General features: G+C 44.7%; 1 protein-coding gene across 2 annotated transcripts in view; it reads right to left on the bottom strand.

Moving 5' to 3' along the window:
• Window positions 1–15,632, bottom strand: part of LOC146834533 (uricase-like) — a 210,604-nt gene that overhangs the window by 116,029 nt on the left and 78,943 nt on the right. The gene's annotated exons all lie outside the window — the stretch shown is intronic.

Below are 15,632 nucleotides of genomic sequence, written 5' to 3'. Positions count from 1 at the left end.
AGGAAAAAGAGTGTATACAATTTCCTCTGCCTGGAGATGGTTGGCACACTAAACTATTGTCATAGAACAGGGACCTCTGCACTGAATGAGTGTGTTGATCATATAAACTACAACCACAGTTTGTAAAGAAAATATTATTTTACATACACCGTCTTCTATGGTGAACATTACCATGTTCTTTCCCTTATCCCAAAGGATTCTTATTTGTACAAAAGGACTGTAGGTTTGCGGATTTCATCCTAAAATTGTGGATAATAAGCAAGCACCCAATCCTACCCACGCCCGCGTCACATGTTTCACTCCCACTCTGTTCACTATAAGGCTTCCCCCTCATTTATATTCAATTTAAAATATGATACTTCAGTAAATCTTATTTGTACATCTAAGCCTTGCCAGCTGGACTTGGTTGGTGTTCTTGCAGCATAGTGGGCTCTCAAAGGGCAGGTATGAGCATGCATGTGTATATTCATTCATGTACATGCACTGCAGTGGTGGAGTGCATGCTAATAGAAAAGACATGAAACACAAAATGAGGTCCTGAATGCAGCAGCTGTGGAACTACCCACTTCAACTTCCTGGGCATAGCTGCAATAGGAGCTACTTCGTTTTTAGGTCTCGCCTGGCGTTGAAGCGTGCATGGGCTCCTCGCCCTGCGAGGGCGCTATAGTAGACACTCTAAGAAGGGGAACTTTAATCCACGCCCCTGTGTCTCAACCGTTTTCAATTGGCTTAGATCGTGATTAATGTTTTTTCCGTGCTTTTTGTTTGCTGGCTTTCACTTTTGTTGACGCCCTTGCAGTTTTTTTATGCCGCCCATCGTGACAAGTACATCTGTTTTCACTCAGTCCAGATGCAAATACAAGCGGCTGAATGAAAACAGGTGGCGAGCGTTTTTTTTTTCTCTTTGTGCAAACACAGTCTGAGTCTTTGATCTGTTATCTTTCTCTCTTTGGCAGGGTGTGTGTCTGTGTAGAGAATACTTGTTATGGCCGCCTTATTTGGAAATTGTTGCACGACCTGTGGTGCAATTTATTTAGGTGTACCATCTCAGGGGTCAGTGTGCACTTTACCTTTTAAGAATTGGAATGCATTTCTTTTTATTGATCACTTAGAATTCCATTGTCAGGTTTTTCCCCAAAAAACTATTCTCCTTTATCTGTGCTGAAAGTGAAATTGATTCAGAGCTGGAAGTTCCGTAACATGTTTTCTGATGACTTTGAAGATTTAAAATATGTCTCGATATTTATTTGTAATTATTGAAAATTCGATCTAGGCACGCACGCTCCCTAGTGTCATAAAGGAATTACGTGTACTCAACACAGTGGCAGCTCGAATGCGCAGACGCTGCATCAATTTGATAAACATCACGGGAAAGGAGTTAAAAAAAACCCACAAACTCGCAAAAGTATGTTTGATGGAATTTCAATGTTAGTTCCCCAGTCTTGTTAGAAGAAAAAAAACAGCCTTGAGATAAATGTGCAGCAGCAGGTACGTGATAGACGTTGTGTGCTTGTTAAGACTTATTGGAGAAGGCAGAAGAGGTTCTTGTACACAGTGCAGGGCTGTAATTTAACAGCTTCGAGGGGGAACAAGATGTGTTCAGTTCCTGGTTTAAATGTTTATGCTAATTGCTGTTTATTGGCCCAGATGCAAATGATGGGCTTTGCCAAAGTGAAATTTTATGAGGAGCAAACTCCCCCCTTTTGTGCAAATTGAAAAAGTGAAACAAGAAGAGGGTGAAATGAGCCAGAGAGGGTCTTAATGGCTGCCTTTTAATGGCAAATATGAAATTAAGACTGATTTACACAACAGACTCTCCTGTTTTCTCTGATCAGCTCATTTGGCAGCAAAAATGAAGTAATTGTTCCCCTTTCAGTGCGGGGGCCTGCAAGCGTTATTTATTGGCGGAAATTAATCGCTGTTTATCCTTGCTTCGTGGTGGAAAGCGCTCAATCAGCATTATGGGCCCCGGTAAACTTTAACCTGTCCCTGGCCATTGCGCACAGAGGCGGCGGAAGCTCTGATGAGACGTGCCTTCATTTTCTGGGCCGTGGGAGTTAATGAAGACTCCCATCCAAGGTGGACATACTTGTATTTCCACCACATTTATAATACCGTCCCAATCCACTCTTCCTTTCTGCTACTGTAGGTAACAATTAACAAGAATAAATAGACGCTACAACCTATCATTAGATCAAGAAGAAGCGAGCTGTGTTTGTTAACCATCCCAAGAAAAGGGAAATAAATTAACATGGATCACACAAAGCAGGTAGCCACAGAGAAGCACTGAAGAGTGTCACTAGCCCAGGGAGCTGAAGGTCTTGCAGTGTCACAAAATAAAGGGATCAGCCTACTGCAGAGTGGGCTTTAAGAAAGATGACTTCATGTTCTTGGTTCAGGGTAGCTCGGTGTCTCTACATTTTGTCCCTTGTACGATTTGTCTGAAAACAGCCATGAAGCAGGAGGTCATTAGAAAATGTGCATGGTCATGGGGCAAAACCATGTCATGCTCCTTACATACACACACGAATCTGTTTCATGCATTGTACTATAGCCAGGACTGCTGGAAACAATGCCCAGACAGTGTTACCACGTTTAACAAGCCTTTGCAATGCAACAGGTCTCGCATTTACGCGAGTTTGAGCTATTGACATTGTAATGACAATTCCTTTAATTTATGTTTTGGTTTTTAAGACATAAATAAAAAGCATTGTCATTTACAATGCCAATAGCTTAAACTCGTGTAAATGCGAGACCTATTGCATTGCAAATACTTGTTCTACCTGTCGCTCTCTACCTCTCCAGGACATAACTGCCCGTAGGAGCATTACCTGATATTTATTACGTTTCTATGAATGCTCTGGGATTACACAGAGATTACAAGGAACACACGATCTTTGCATCATTGGTTTCTTGGAGTGTAAATGCCTTTACATTTTTACAAAGTGTGAAACAAAACAAAAGTACCTCTTTGTTTAGGTCTCGCCTAGCGTTGCAGCGCAGGCGCTGCTCGCTTTGCGAGGCATGCTGTATTAGGGTATTTTTTAGAAGTGGTGTGGAAGCCCGCCCATATTTTTCATTGGCTGGCATCATCGTCCATGGTATAGGCTGGCTTCCCATTGATAATGAGGCTTCTTAGTCCCTCTTTGTTACCACCCTGTCTCCTTTTGGGACCGCCCATCAGGACTGGACCTTTTACTTTGCTCCTAACATGGCACTATTTTCATTAGTAAATAATGTGGAACACTGGCGGCGCTTGAATTTGCAGTGCGTCCACACAGCAATTTCGGGAAAATGGCAGGTGCTACTTGTATTTTGAATTCGCAATGCGCTTTCATTTTAATAATGGCTGATGCCTCACACACTCGCGCGACACCAACTTTGCCAATGAAGGAGCAGCAGCACCATCCCTGTTGCTGCTCGGGGAGGTTTGTTTACTTTTATAGTGAGCACGGTGCCCGCTTCAGGGACACCGCACTCTGTTTGTTGTGTTTTTTAACAACTTTAAAACTGAGCATGGCGCTGCTTCAAGAACACCGCACTCAGTTTCTTTCTTTTTTTTTTTTACATAAAAACACTGAGCACGGCGCCTGCATCAAGGACACGGCACTCAGTGTTAAAGTAAAAAAAAAAAACGAGCGCGGTGTCCTTGAAGCTGCGCCTCACTCAGTTTTAAAGTTAAGCAAGCATTTGCAATGGAATTTGTCTCACATTTATGCAAGTGTAAGCTAGTGTCATTGTCATTTAGAATGCCAATAGCTTAAACTCGCGTAAATGCGAGACCTATTGCATTGCAAAGGATTGTGTTAAAGAATATCATCGTGCACAGCGAATGGCGGTTTCCATTATTACATGGAGTGAGTGGACACCTTCGTGTACAACAAAGTGGGTAGCAGTAGGAGTGGGAGTGGGCGGAATTTGCGTAGTCGCGCTACACACAGCTCCGCGAAACGGTAAAAAATCACCGCGAGCGCGCAAAAGTTCTTCGAACATGCGGAATTGCTTGGTCCGCCCGTTCGCGATGCTTTTTTCTTGTTCGCGAACGCTGTTCGCGTGCTCGGGGAGAACTATCTCGCGAACGCGCATTTTGAAAACGCAAAGAAGCACAAATTTCCGCGAAGCCGCGGATCGCAGAATTTTTGGCAATTCTGCGTTCTCCGCAGAACGCGAAATTACCCAAATTCCGCGAGCAGAACGGAATTTACCACCCAGGCAACAGGTCAGTTTTCATTGTGTGACATTGGTGTGGAGTGTTGATTCAGGGTGGCTCACTCTCCGTGTATGGTGTGCGTGTGATACAGCGAGGGGGCAGTGCAAAGTTCCCGAGTTTTGCGCTTGAATGGTGTGTTTTTTTCCTGTGGATAGTATTGAGGACAAGCTGGCCCTGCTGGGGAGTGTGAGGCTTGGTGGGGGTTGCACCTACGTGTCCTGTGTCCATCTGCAGCCCCTTATAAATGAGGTCAAGGCCGTGGGGCGGTCTGTGGGGGCCAAAGGTTCATTGAGCAGCTGCCTTTAGGGCCCAGGAAAAGTGTGCCACTACCCTGATAGTGTGATGTAAGGCCCATCTAGTAGTGTCAGCAGAGTGTGCCGTCCCGAGGATAATGCGAATACATAATCTGGGGAAGGGGTGCAGGTGTGGGGGATAGAGGCAGTGCCAGCAATGTGCAGCTGTGTGAAGTGTGAATGCAGGTCTGAGGAGGGATTTGAGCGCTGCGAGGGTACGAGTGATTGCAGGGCCCATGGATGGGTGACAGCAGAGTGCAGCTGTGGGAATAGAGTGAATAGAGGCCCACGTGAAGGGGTGCCACTAGAGTGCAGCTGTGGTGGTGGGGAGGAGCCGAATACAGAGCTCATGAAATGGTGCTTGACCAGCACAGACCTTTGTGGGTAGTACTGAATGCAGGACCCCTTGAGGGGTGCCAGCAGTGTGTGCAGCTGTGAATGCATCATCTGGGAATGGGTACCAACGCATTGATAGTGTGAATACAGGCCCCCCTGGGAGGGCAAAGTTTGCAGGGGGGCTTAGTAATGGTCAATATAGGGCTCATGAAGTGTTGCCGGCAGAGGGTGTAGCTGTGGGGACAGGTTAAATGTACGGGCACGTAAGGGTTAGTGGTGATGCATGCAACTGTTGGAAAAGTGGATACAAACCAATAAGAAGGGGTGTTACAATCTGCACGGTTGGTGCTGTGCAGATAGTGAACGTATCGCTTGGGAAGGGGCTCCCTGCCAGCAAGCAGCTAGAGGAAGAGTGGGCGTACCCTGCTGTGTGCAGCTGGAGGCCACAGTTAATGCATACCTTCGGTAGGGGTGTGAGGTGGGTCTGAATGAGCGTGCCAAAATGTTGTGAGACTGGGAGTATTGTGAACGTGCGCTTTATTTTGCAGGCTTTGGTCTTGACTCAGTGGGGGCGGAGAAGGCACAGCTTGAGGGATAATCACAGTGAGCAGCTGGACGTAGAATGCTTGTTACGTTTCTTACAAATCGCCATCCTTCGCACCGGTTGTGCCAGGAAAGTTAAACCCCCAAATGCCTGGTCACCATTTAACTAGCACTGGGGCAGCTCGAGAGCCTGCATGCGGGGTCACACACTGCATACACTTTACCATAGAGTGCGAGCAGTCGCTTGTCTGGTTTGTTGGCGTCAGTATAATAAAGCATAGTTTCGTCAGCTGAGAGGGAAAACGTGTAAACATCACAGTAGTCATAAATGACTTGGGTCTTTATTTTGTACTAGTGCTATCTTTATTTCCTCCAAGGTAAAATACAGCGTGTCCCCTTTGACTTAGCCTCCTACGATCCTATGTAATTTATGAAGCGCTCGGACTGTACAGCAAAGGGGTTTGCTTTGCTTTATAACGCAGTTCAATACACGATGACATGCCTCTATGGCACACTTATATTGGCAAATTAAAATGTGTAAAATGCACAACAAAAACACTGGCAATCACTTGACCACGCTCGCCAAAGCCCTTACTTTGAATTTTTTTCTGCACTTGTGTCCCCTATCCAGTCAGGCTAATGTTCAGCTTCCCTTTGACCGAAACGTTCCCCCTGAGGCAGATGCAGTAGATGTCTCATTTCTGCTAGGCCCTGTGGTATCTTTGAGCAAGGAGGCTTTTTTCTTCCAGTGTGACTGCATAGCTAGGCCTCACTGATCCCTGTTTTTAAAGTCATTACGACTTCCAGGAAAAGCTTACTTCGGAATGCATGATGGACTATTTTACATCTTAAAAGGACACCCAATCACCCTGCTGTCATTCATTTATCACCTGTGTGCGTTAATCCTTTTTTATATTTCTCAGAACTGGCAAAGCCAACAAGTGTAAATAACAACATTTGTAACAAGCATTTGCAATGCAATAGGTCTCGCATTTTTGAAACTTTGACCTATTGGTATTGTAAATGACAATGCCTTTTATTATTGCTGGTTTTTTAAACACAAATAAAAGGCATTGTCATTTACAATGCCAATAGCTCAAAACTTCGCAATTGCGAGACCTATTGCCTTGCAAATGCTTGTTTTCCTGATGTGGTTGGCTGGGAGGTTTCTGAGTACAGAGTGCTTCTAGTAAACAACTAAAGTACTACACTCTTCTGACTTTAGACAGACATCTGTTGACAAGCTGAGGTACTACACACTGTCTACTGAATTCAGAGAGAGATATCTCTCACGAGGACCTTAGGTAATGCACACGTACTGCTTAATTTAGAGGGCTATTGTGAGCAATCAGGACCTGCTTGCAGTGTTTCCCCACTTTCAGGCCCATTTGAGATCCCTGGATGCTGGTTTTCTGACTCTATAAGTTCCCTGGGCTCTGCCAGGCAGGCCCAGGGCCTGTGTTATGTTTAAACAACCACATGTATAGTGTACACTATGTTTTAGGATACATTTACAATTGGCCCTACCCTATAAGTCCCTTTTAGTTAATAGGGCACGGGAATGAAAACTACCTATAAGTCCCTAGTATATAATGGGTATAGCAGTTTAAAGGCCAGCATCCTTTGTTGCAATTGCATGTGTGCACTGCTGAGAGGCTGAGCCCTTTCTTACAGCATTGCTTTTAAAAGTAAATTCACTGCAAACTCAACTTTGGTGGCATGGGCACTTTGGAACTGATAATGTACCATATTTGTACATATTAGGTACCCCAAGATCTCCCATAGGTGTTCAAGGTGTGGGGGGCATGTAACTATTAGCAGGGTCACTATTAAAGATGTTTTTTAAACCCTGGTGAGTAAAAGCTGCCCAGTTCATTTTTCCACAGGGTAGGAAGTTCTCTACAAAGTCGACTTTGGTGCTGGGTGATTACATATTAGCACCCCCCCCAGGGCTTCCTTAGATGTCCTAGGGGTAGGGGGTCCTGTAATTAGGGATCGTGTCTTTATAAAAGATGTTTTATAACCCCTGGTGAGAACGAAATTGCACATTTAATTTTCCCCATTGTAGATAGCTGGTCTCAGAGGCTAACACGGTAATATTTTATGGCTGCATAACTATGGCTAGAAATTGATGAAAAAATACCATTCAAAGACTGAATAGAATGGTATTGATAAATCCAGCAATTTGCCATTGTTAAATGTATACTAAGTTGTACAGACAAATATGTTATAAGACTTTCTTGTCTGTAAGCCAAATTCCTGCCTTCCTGCATTCTTCCCTGATTGGTCAGATTTCGCAGGATTAGCCAAGAAGCCTTAATTAGGTGATAAGTGGCTACCCAGGGGAGAGACTATCCGCTGGAGAGAGCTCTGCAGCTACAAAGGAATGCCAAAGCAGGGGGGATGGGCCATAAAACCTCAGGCTTCAAAGGAGAACAGGACAGGCAGGAAGTGCCAGGCCTACCTACCCGTTCCCTGTGCCCAAACCAGATAGTAGGCTTGAGGAAGACATTTGCAGATGTTAGGGGAAGGAGAGCTATTACGTTCAAGCATTTTCTTCTTTTCATTTTCTTTCCAGTCAGGTATGGGATCAGTGTTGTTACCTGCCAAAAATCTTTTGTCACTAACCCAACACGGAAGCAAAGAAACATTTTCTATTCTCCCTTTAAACAAACGAAAGGGACTGACACCTGTGGAAGAGTGAGGTGAAAACCTATATTCCCTTACTTTTTTTTTATTGCAAGTTCCCAAGAGTCACCACAAGACCGAGCTTGCCGAATTGTTTCTTTAATTACTTTTATGAACCTTTCCACAACACCATTACATTGTGGATGATAGAGCGCAGCTCTCTTGTGTGTAATTCCCCTCTCTTTTAGGAAAGATTGCATGCTCTTAGATATGAATTGTACTCCATTATCTGACAGGATTGTCTTTGGATACCCTTCATGTTCAAATAGTTCACTTAAAAATTGAATTACAATACCAGATTCAATAGAATTAACAATTTTGAATTCTGGCCATCTAGAATACAAGTCAATGCATACTATAATGTATTGATCTTGTGATTTTAATTTTATTGGTCCTAAGATATCAATGGAGATGTCAGACCAAGGTCCTGCTGCCTAATAACCATAGGTTGAGTCCTGCATTTTAATGATTTGTCAGAGTTGCAACAATCAACACAATCACGTACTGCCCTTTCTACATGCGTGTCCATAGCAGGCCACCAGTATGCTTCTCTTAGCCTTTCCTTTGTTTTTGCAATTCCCATGTATGAAGAGTGTGCATTACTCACCAGTTTATCTCTTAAAGGGTTAGGAGGTACTAGTTAACTGCCACATAAGAGAAGGTTATCCAAAACAGCCATTTCATCTTTTACATGAAAGAAACATCTCACGGTTTCATCACACACATTTTTGTGACACCAACCATTGTTGACCATATGAATTACTTTTTGTAAAATGGAATCTTTAGTAAGATTTGCTCTCCATTCATCTTCTGTGATCATTCCCTCACTAACTAAACATACATTGATTTCTTCATCAAAACTCTCTCCACCAAACAGGTCAGTATCATTGACCTCTTCATCTTTCTTATCTCCCAGTCTCGAAAGGAAGTCTGCAAGGATATTGTTTGAGCCTGGAACATGGAAAATTTCAAACTCAAACTCTTGTAGAGCCACAACCCATTTTCTAATTCTGTGTGAAACAAAATCTATACCCTTATTGGAGTAAACTTCCTTAAGGGGTTTATGATCTGTGAAAACCTTAAACTCCTTCCCCCACAAAAATTTCCTTAATTTCCGTATAGCCCAAAAAACTGCTAAAGCTTCTTTCTCAATTACAGAGTACTGTAATTCTGCCCCTCTTAATGGTCTGGAAATGAAAAGTATAGTGTTATCTTTTCCATTTACCTTTTGTTTCAATACAGCTCCAATGCCAGTTGCACTGGCATCAGTTAAGAGAAACGACATTTTAGAAGGATCAAAACTGTCTAAACTATGAGCATTATGTAAATCATTTTTTATACAATTAAATTCTTCTTCACATTTTTTACACCATAACAATTCATTACCTTTCTTCATAAGGGTACGGAGTGAGACAGTTTTTTCAGCAAAATTTGGTACAAATTTATGGTAAAATTCAGCCATGCCAAAGAATTTTACCAGCTCGTCTTTGTTAGAAGGGGATCTTAGATTTAAGATGGAGTTCACTAGAGAAGGTTTTGGTTTGATACCATCTTGTGAGACCAAATGTCCTAGATATTCTATTTCTTTTACATTAAAGTTACATTTGTCTCCACGAAGTGTTAAACCAGCTGATTGCAATTTCTGTAAAACATCTGTTACCCTAGTATCATGTTCCAAGACATCTTTACCATATATTAATATGTCATCTTGATATATTTTTACACCTTTGACATTATGCAAAACACTTTCCATCACCCTTTGGAACACAGAAGCTGCAGATATCAATCCAAAGGGCATCCTTATAAACTTGAATGTGCCAAAGGGTGTGACAAACGCTGTAAGATCTTGAGAAAGTTTATGGAGTTTGACTTGGTGATATGCAGACGTTAGGTCCAGCGAAGTAAAATGCTTCGCTTCATTGAGAGAACACATCATTTCACTAATATTGGGTAAGGGATAGTGATCGACAACAGCAGCTTTGTTTAGTTCTCTTAGATCAATGCAGAGACGGGCCTCTCCATTGGCCTTGCGGGCCATCACCACCGGAGAAACCCATTCAGTTGCTTCTACCTCCTGTATGATTCCCTTCACAATCAGTTTGTCTAGTTCATTTTTCATTTGTTCTCTAACGAGCAAAGGAACATTTCTGACTTTTGCTATTTTCGGAATAGCATCCTTTTTCAGAAAAATTTGATGAACATATTTTTTTAAACAACCTGAATCATTTCCAAAAAGAATAGGGAATTTTTTGATCCATTCACTTGATTTGTTTTTACCTAAGGATACCTGAGGAATTTCTTTCAAACACACAGAGGGATTTTCATTTGGATCAAGAAAAACATTTAAATCCTTTTGATGTATCCAGCTGATAAGAGAGTCTCCTTTCATAGAAACATAAATCTTCCCAGGAATAATTCTTCCTTTCAAGTCTATGGTCCCTACGAAATATCCTAGAAGATCAATGGTAGTCCCTCCATACCCTTTGGGTCTCACATCCGGTTTATACAGAGTGACTTTATCTTTGAGTTTGTTTTCATAAAAGGCCTTTGGAATCAGTGTAATTTTTGCTCCTGAATCAAATAGCATCTTTACTGGGGCATCATTTACTAAAACTTCTTCACACGGCCCCTCGGAGTGATTTTCATGTACTTGTGAAACAACAGATATTGCTGCTCTGCTGACGTTTCAGCCATCTTGGATTTTGAGAGAAGAGTGCTTTCTGTGACAAGAGTATGCCACACTTTGAGGGGGTTTTCATACTTTGGGAGTGTTGCCCTGCACCTCATTGGGCAGGGTGCTCCCTTGCTTTTTGCCAGAGAACACTGGATAAATATGTGAGAGGTGCAGAGCCCCCCAGTTCTGCTGCTTACAACTACAAGAAGAAGGAGGATTGTCCTGCTGGAATCCTGATCTGCACCCAAAGGCCTGCTTGGTGAGGACTGTGCCTGCTGCACTATCTGAGACTACAGCTCTGGGGACTTTTCCTTGTTTCAAGAAGGAGTAAGGAATTGATTCCCTACAGCTACTGGTTAAAAGAGCTTAACTGACCCTTCTCCAGCCAGCGTCACCCTCCAGGTCTGCATCCAGTGGAGGTGTTAGGGGATGACCAAGTGCATTGTGGGATGTGAAGTCCAGGCCTGCCAAGGACCATCAATGAGATTCCAGACCCTTGGATTTGTGTTTTGGACACTTTGAACCCACCAGGAAACCTTCTGAAAGGACCTCCAGAAGGTTGGGAAGGTTTGGGAAACGTTTTGGAAAAAGCTCCAGAAGGTGACCAACCCGACCATGAGAGCCCAGCCGGCCACCTTCTACCGCAACATGGTCCAGATTACAGGTTCATCCCGCTGAAGAGCTCCAGAAGTCCGACTTTCAGAGTTTGACTGGGAGCTCCCTGAAAGTTAAGCTGAGGAACCCTCACCAAATCTGGACTGACATAGAGCAGCGAAGGCCATCGGCAAAAAAAGCTCCAGAAAAGTTTCTAAGTACGAAGGTAAAATTTGACTGAGGCCTAATGCGTGGGGTACCCGATCATGGCTCTGATACGGTTGGTCTCAAACTTTGACTGTGTCCCAGTCAAGCGCGACCAATGTGGGTTAGTGGTGCAATGTAGATGCTAAAGAGGGTAGGGCTCAGCCATGATCCTTGAGGGACTCCTCAGAAGATGTTCTTGGATTCAGAAGTGGAGGGCAGGAGAGTCACTCACTGGGTCTGGTCAGAGAGATAATTGGCCAGTCATCACAGGGCTAACCCATGTAGTCTGGAGTTGTGGAGTCTTGTGATGAGGGTGCTGTGGGAGATGCTGTTGAAGACTGTGGAGATGTCTAGTAGTATGAGTGCAGTGCCTTGCCCTTTATCAATGATAGTCCAGATGTTGTTGCTGTGATAGGTTTCTGTGCTGTTTTTGCTGTGGAATCCAGACTGTGAGATGTCTAGTAGGGGTTGTTGTTCAAGATGTTTGAATAGTTGTTTGTTTGATAGAGGGAAGGAGTGAGATGGGTCTGTAGTTGCTGAGCTCGTTTGAGTCTGCTGTGGTGTTTTTCAGGAGAGGTGTGATTTATGCGTGTTTCCTGTTCGCTGGGAATTTTTAACTTTGGATGGAGGTGTTGATGAAGGTGGTGAGGCGGGAACTGAGCAGAGTTCCTCCCAGGTTGTACATATGGTGGGGGCATGGGTCGATGGGGCCCCAGAGTGGATTGCTCTCATGATTTTGGCATTGTCTTATGGGTCGAGGGTTTTTTTTGTGATCTGCTGGTTCAATTTTGTGGTAGTGGGCAGCTGATTTCTGATGACGAGTTCTTGTGTCTTACTCTGGCGACGAAGTTGCACCAGGTATTGAGGATTTTGTTGTGAAAGAAATCATAGAGGTTGTTCCAGACGTTTTGCAAAGGGTTAATGGAGTTGGTGGCGACTGGGGGATTTGAAAATCTTTGATGATGTTGAAGAGCTCTTTGAAGTTGTTTGAGCTGTTTTCTAGTCTAAGAGGTAGGGCTGTTCTTCTTGCCTCATTGAGTTGGGTTTGATATTTCCTGAGAGCGGACTTGTAAGTGTTTCTTGTGGTGGTGTCCCAGCTAGTTCTTCAATTTCTCTCTAGCTGTTTTCAGTTTCTAAGTAAGATCTTTAGTGTATCAGCTGTCTTGTGCTGTTGGTTTTCAGTGTCTGACGTTCTTCAGAAGGGCTAGTGTGTCTGCATCCAATCTTTGAAGGCTTTAATGTTGGCATGCATGTCGCTGATGAGGTCTGGTTGGCGGACATTGAAGGTGTTCGTCTAGTCTATGTCCTTTATCTTGTTTCACCTATGTCTGCTGTTGTTGTTAGTAGTCTTGGCTGTGGAGGGTTGGGATGTGTCGATGAAGAAGTGGACAATGGATTGCTCTGTCCAAGTGAGCAGAGCTATGTTATGTTATGTTATGTAGCTTATAAAGTGCACAGCTGCCCCAGCAAAGGGGCGTCCCGGCACTAATAACAGTCGGATGGAGAGGACCACCAGAAAAGGTACAGGAGCCTACAGTAAAGGGAAAAGATGAGTCTTAGTTGCCTTATGGAAAGCCAGGTATTTATTTAGGCTGCGGATGGACAGTTGGAGAGATTCCAAAGTTTGGCTGCCAGTGTGTGGAAGGCACGCCCCCCAGCCCGTGCTCTCCTTACCCTAGAAACCACCACCAAGTGTTGGCCAATAGAACTAAGTTGGCGGGGGGAGTGTAGGGCGAGAGCAGGGTGGCCAGAATGGCCGGGGAAGAGGAGTTCAGGATCTTAAAAGTGACGCAATGGGACTTGAATTCCACACGTCTGGCCACTGGCAACGAATATAGTCGACGGATGGCAGCAGAGGTAGAGCAAGTCCTCGGGACGTCAAGGAGAGTTTTGGCCACCGCATTCTGAACCCTCTGTAATCTTAAGATCTCTGACTTGTTGGTCCCCAAGTAAAGCGAATTGGCGTAATCCAGTCTCAACAGGATGTCAGCCTGGATGATGACCTATCGAGTCAAAGTAACCTAACAATGGTTTAAGCCCCCGCAGAATACCCATACAGGTCCCCCCCCACGTTCTTGGTTTGGGCCTGAAAGCTGAGAGCGGAGTCCACTCAAACACCCAGATTCTTTGCCATCTGTTTGGGGGTGGGGGCACAGCCCAAGGTTGTAGGCCACCAATGCTCAGTCCACAGCTCACCACCCCACCCAACCAACAGGATTTCAGTCTTGCTAGCGTAAAGCTGCAGACAGTTGGCAGACATCCACTCAGAGATGGCCATAAGATTGCTCCGGAACATGGAGGCATCCTGTGCTGAGTTGCCAGAAAGTGCCACTACCAACTGAGTATCGTCGGCATACGATACCAGTGTCAGGCCTCTGCTGCTAGAGGTTGAACGTACAAATTGAACAGCGTCAGGCTCAATGCTGTGGCACCCCTTGTTGAATAGTATGGGTCCGAGAGCAGAAAGGGGGAGCCGACACCTGGAAGGTCCTCTCAGAGAGGAAGAAGGCGAACCAGTCGAGGGCTGAACCCGAAATCCCTGCCTCCTCCAGCCGTTGTAGCAGAATCTGGTGGGAGACCGTATCAAACGCGGCACTGAGGTCTAATAAAATCAGTGCCGACGTACGTCCCACATCCAGTGCGGCCCTCAGATGTTCAGTCACTGCTAGAAGGGCTGATTCCATGCTGTGGCCAGGGCAAAAGCCGTTCTGAGAAATGTTCAAGATGGTATTGTCTTCCAGGTAGCCTGTAAGAATAGAGTTGACATGGGACTCAGCAATCTTAGATATCCATGGCAGGAGAGATATGGGATGGAAATTCTCCAATTTGGTTGTGTCCAGAGAAGGCTTTTTTAATAGGGGGGTCACCCTCGCTTGCCTCCATGTCCTGGGAACAACTGCCCTGCACTGGGACAAATTAATTACCTGACACAAAGGAGACAGGAGCATGGGTAGGGAGTTCATGAATTGCTCCAGTTTAAGGGAGTCAGCAGGAGAACCGAATTTCACCTTGCTGCATAGCATGCGCAGCTTGTCCTGAGAGATTGACGGAAAGGACGCAAGAGTATAAGTAGTACAGGGACTGAATGCTGAGCCCAAAGATGGGGCAGCTGGCAAGAAGGAGTTGTAGATGTTCTACACCTTTTCCACGAAGAAGGTTGCAAGAGCCTCATATTGCTCATCTTATGTCATGCAGGGTGCTGGGGGTAAACACGCCTGTTTAAGGTCTTTGAGTATGCCAAAGATAGATTTAGTGGGGTTTTTTATGCCCTTGATCTCAGCTGCGTGATAGGCTGCCCGCTCTTACTGGATGGCCCTGTGGTAGTCTTTAATAGCTGCCTGATAGTGCCCCTTCGAGATCAGATCATAGTCGCGTCTCCACACCCGTTCCAACCTTTTGCAGATTTTACACATGCTGGCAAGCTTGTCACTGTACCATGGACGACTTGGTGTTACGGCACTTGAACCACCTAGCTGGAATAAGCATGTCTAGTGGCTGACGGATCCAGTCCGACAGTGCTTTGTCAGCAGCATCTGGGTCATCCGGTAGGTTAAGAGCATTTGTAGACAGAAGGGCATGTAATTGTTCAGTCTTTAGTTTATGTCACAGATGCCTGTAAGAGGAGTGCTGAGCCACCCTCTGAGCGGGCTCTACCCCAGTGAAGATCATAGATATAAAGTAATGGTCCGATCAGCACACCGGGACCAGGGTATTGACTGTGAGGGAGCGGAGGTTCGAAAAGACTGGATCCAACAAGTGGCCGGCACAGTGGGTAGGGCCTTGGACTAGTTGAACCAACTGAAATACCTCAAAATCCACCAGGAAGCTACCTATCTCAGGATCCAGAGGACTGTCCAAGTGTAGATTCAGGTTCCCAATGATAGTAAAATTGGCTGCTCTCGTTACTAGCGAACTGACTGATTCTATGAGTGCTGTCCTGAACTCTTTAGAGGGTCCTGGGGGCGGGTAGATCATTAGTCCCGACAGGGTAAAGCCTGCGTTAAAGGAAATCCCGAAACATGCACACTCACAGCCAGCCAAAGCCAATTTGGTGAAGGTGCAAGTATAGCAAGATTTAAAAACTACT

Source organism: Triturus cristatus, chromosome 4_2 (genome assembly GCF_964204655.1).
Source record: "Triturus cristatus chromosome 4_2, aTriCri1.1, whole genome shotgun sequence".
Classification (NCBI taxonomy): Eukaryota; Metazoa; Chordata; class Amphibia; order Caudata; family Salamandridae; genus Triturus; species Triturus cristatus.
This window is presented reverse-complemented; position numbering and strand designations above follow the sequence as displayed.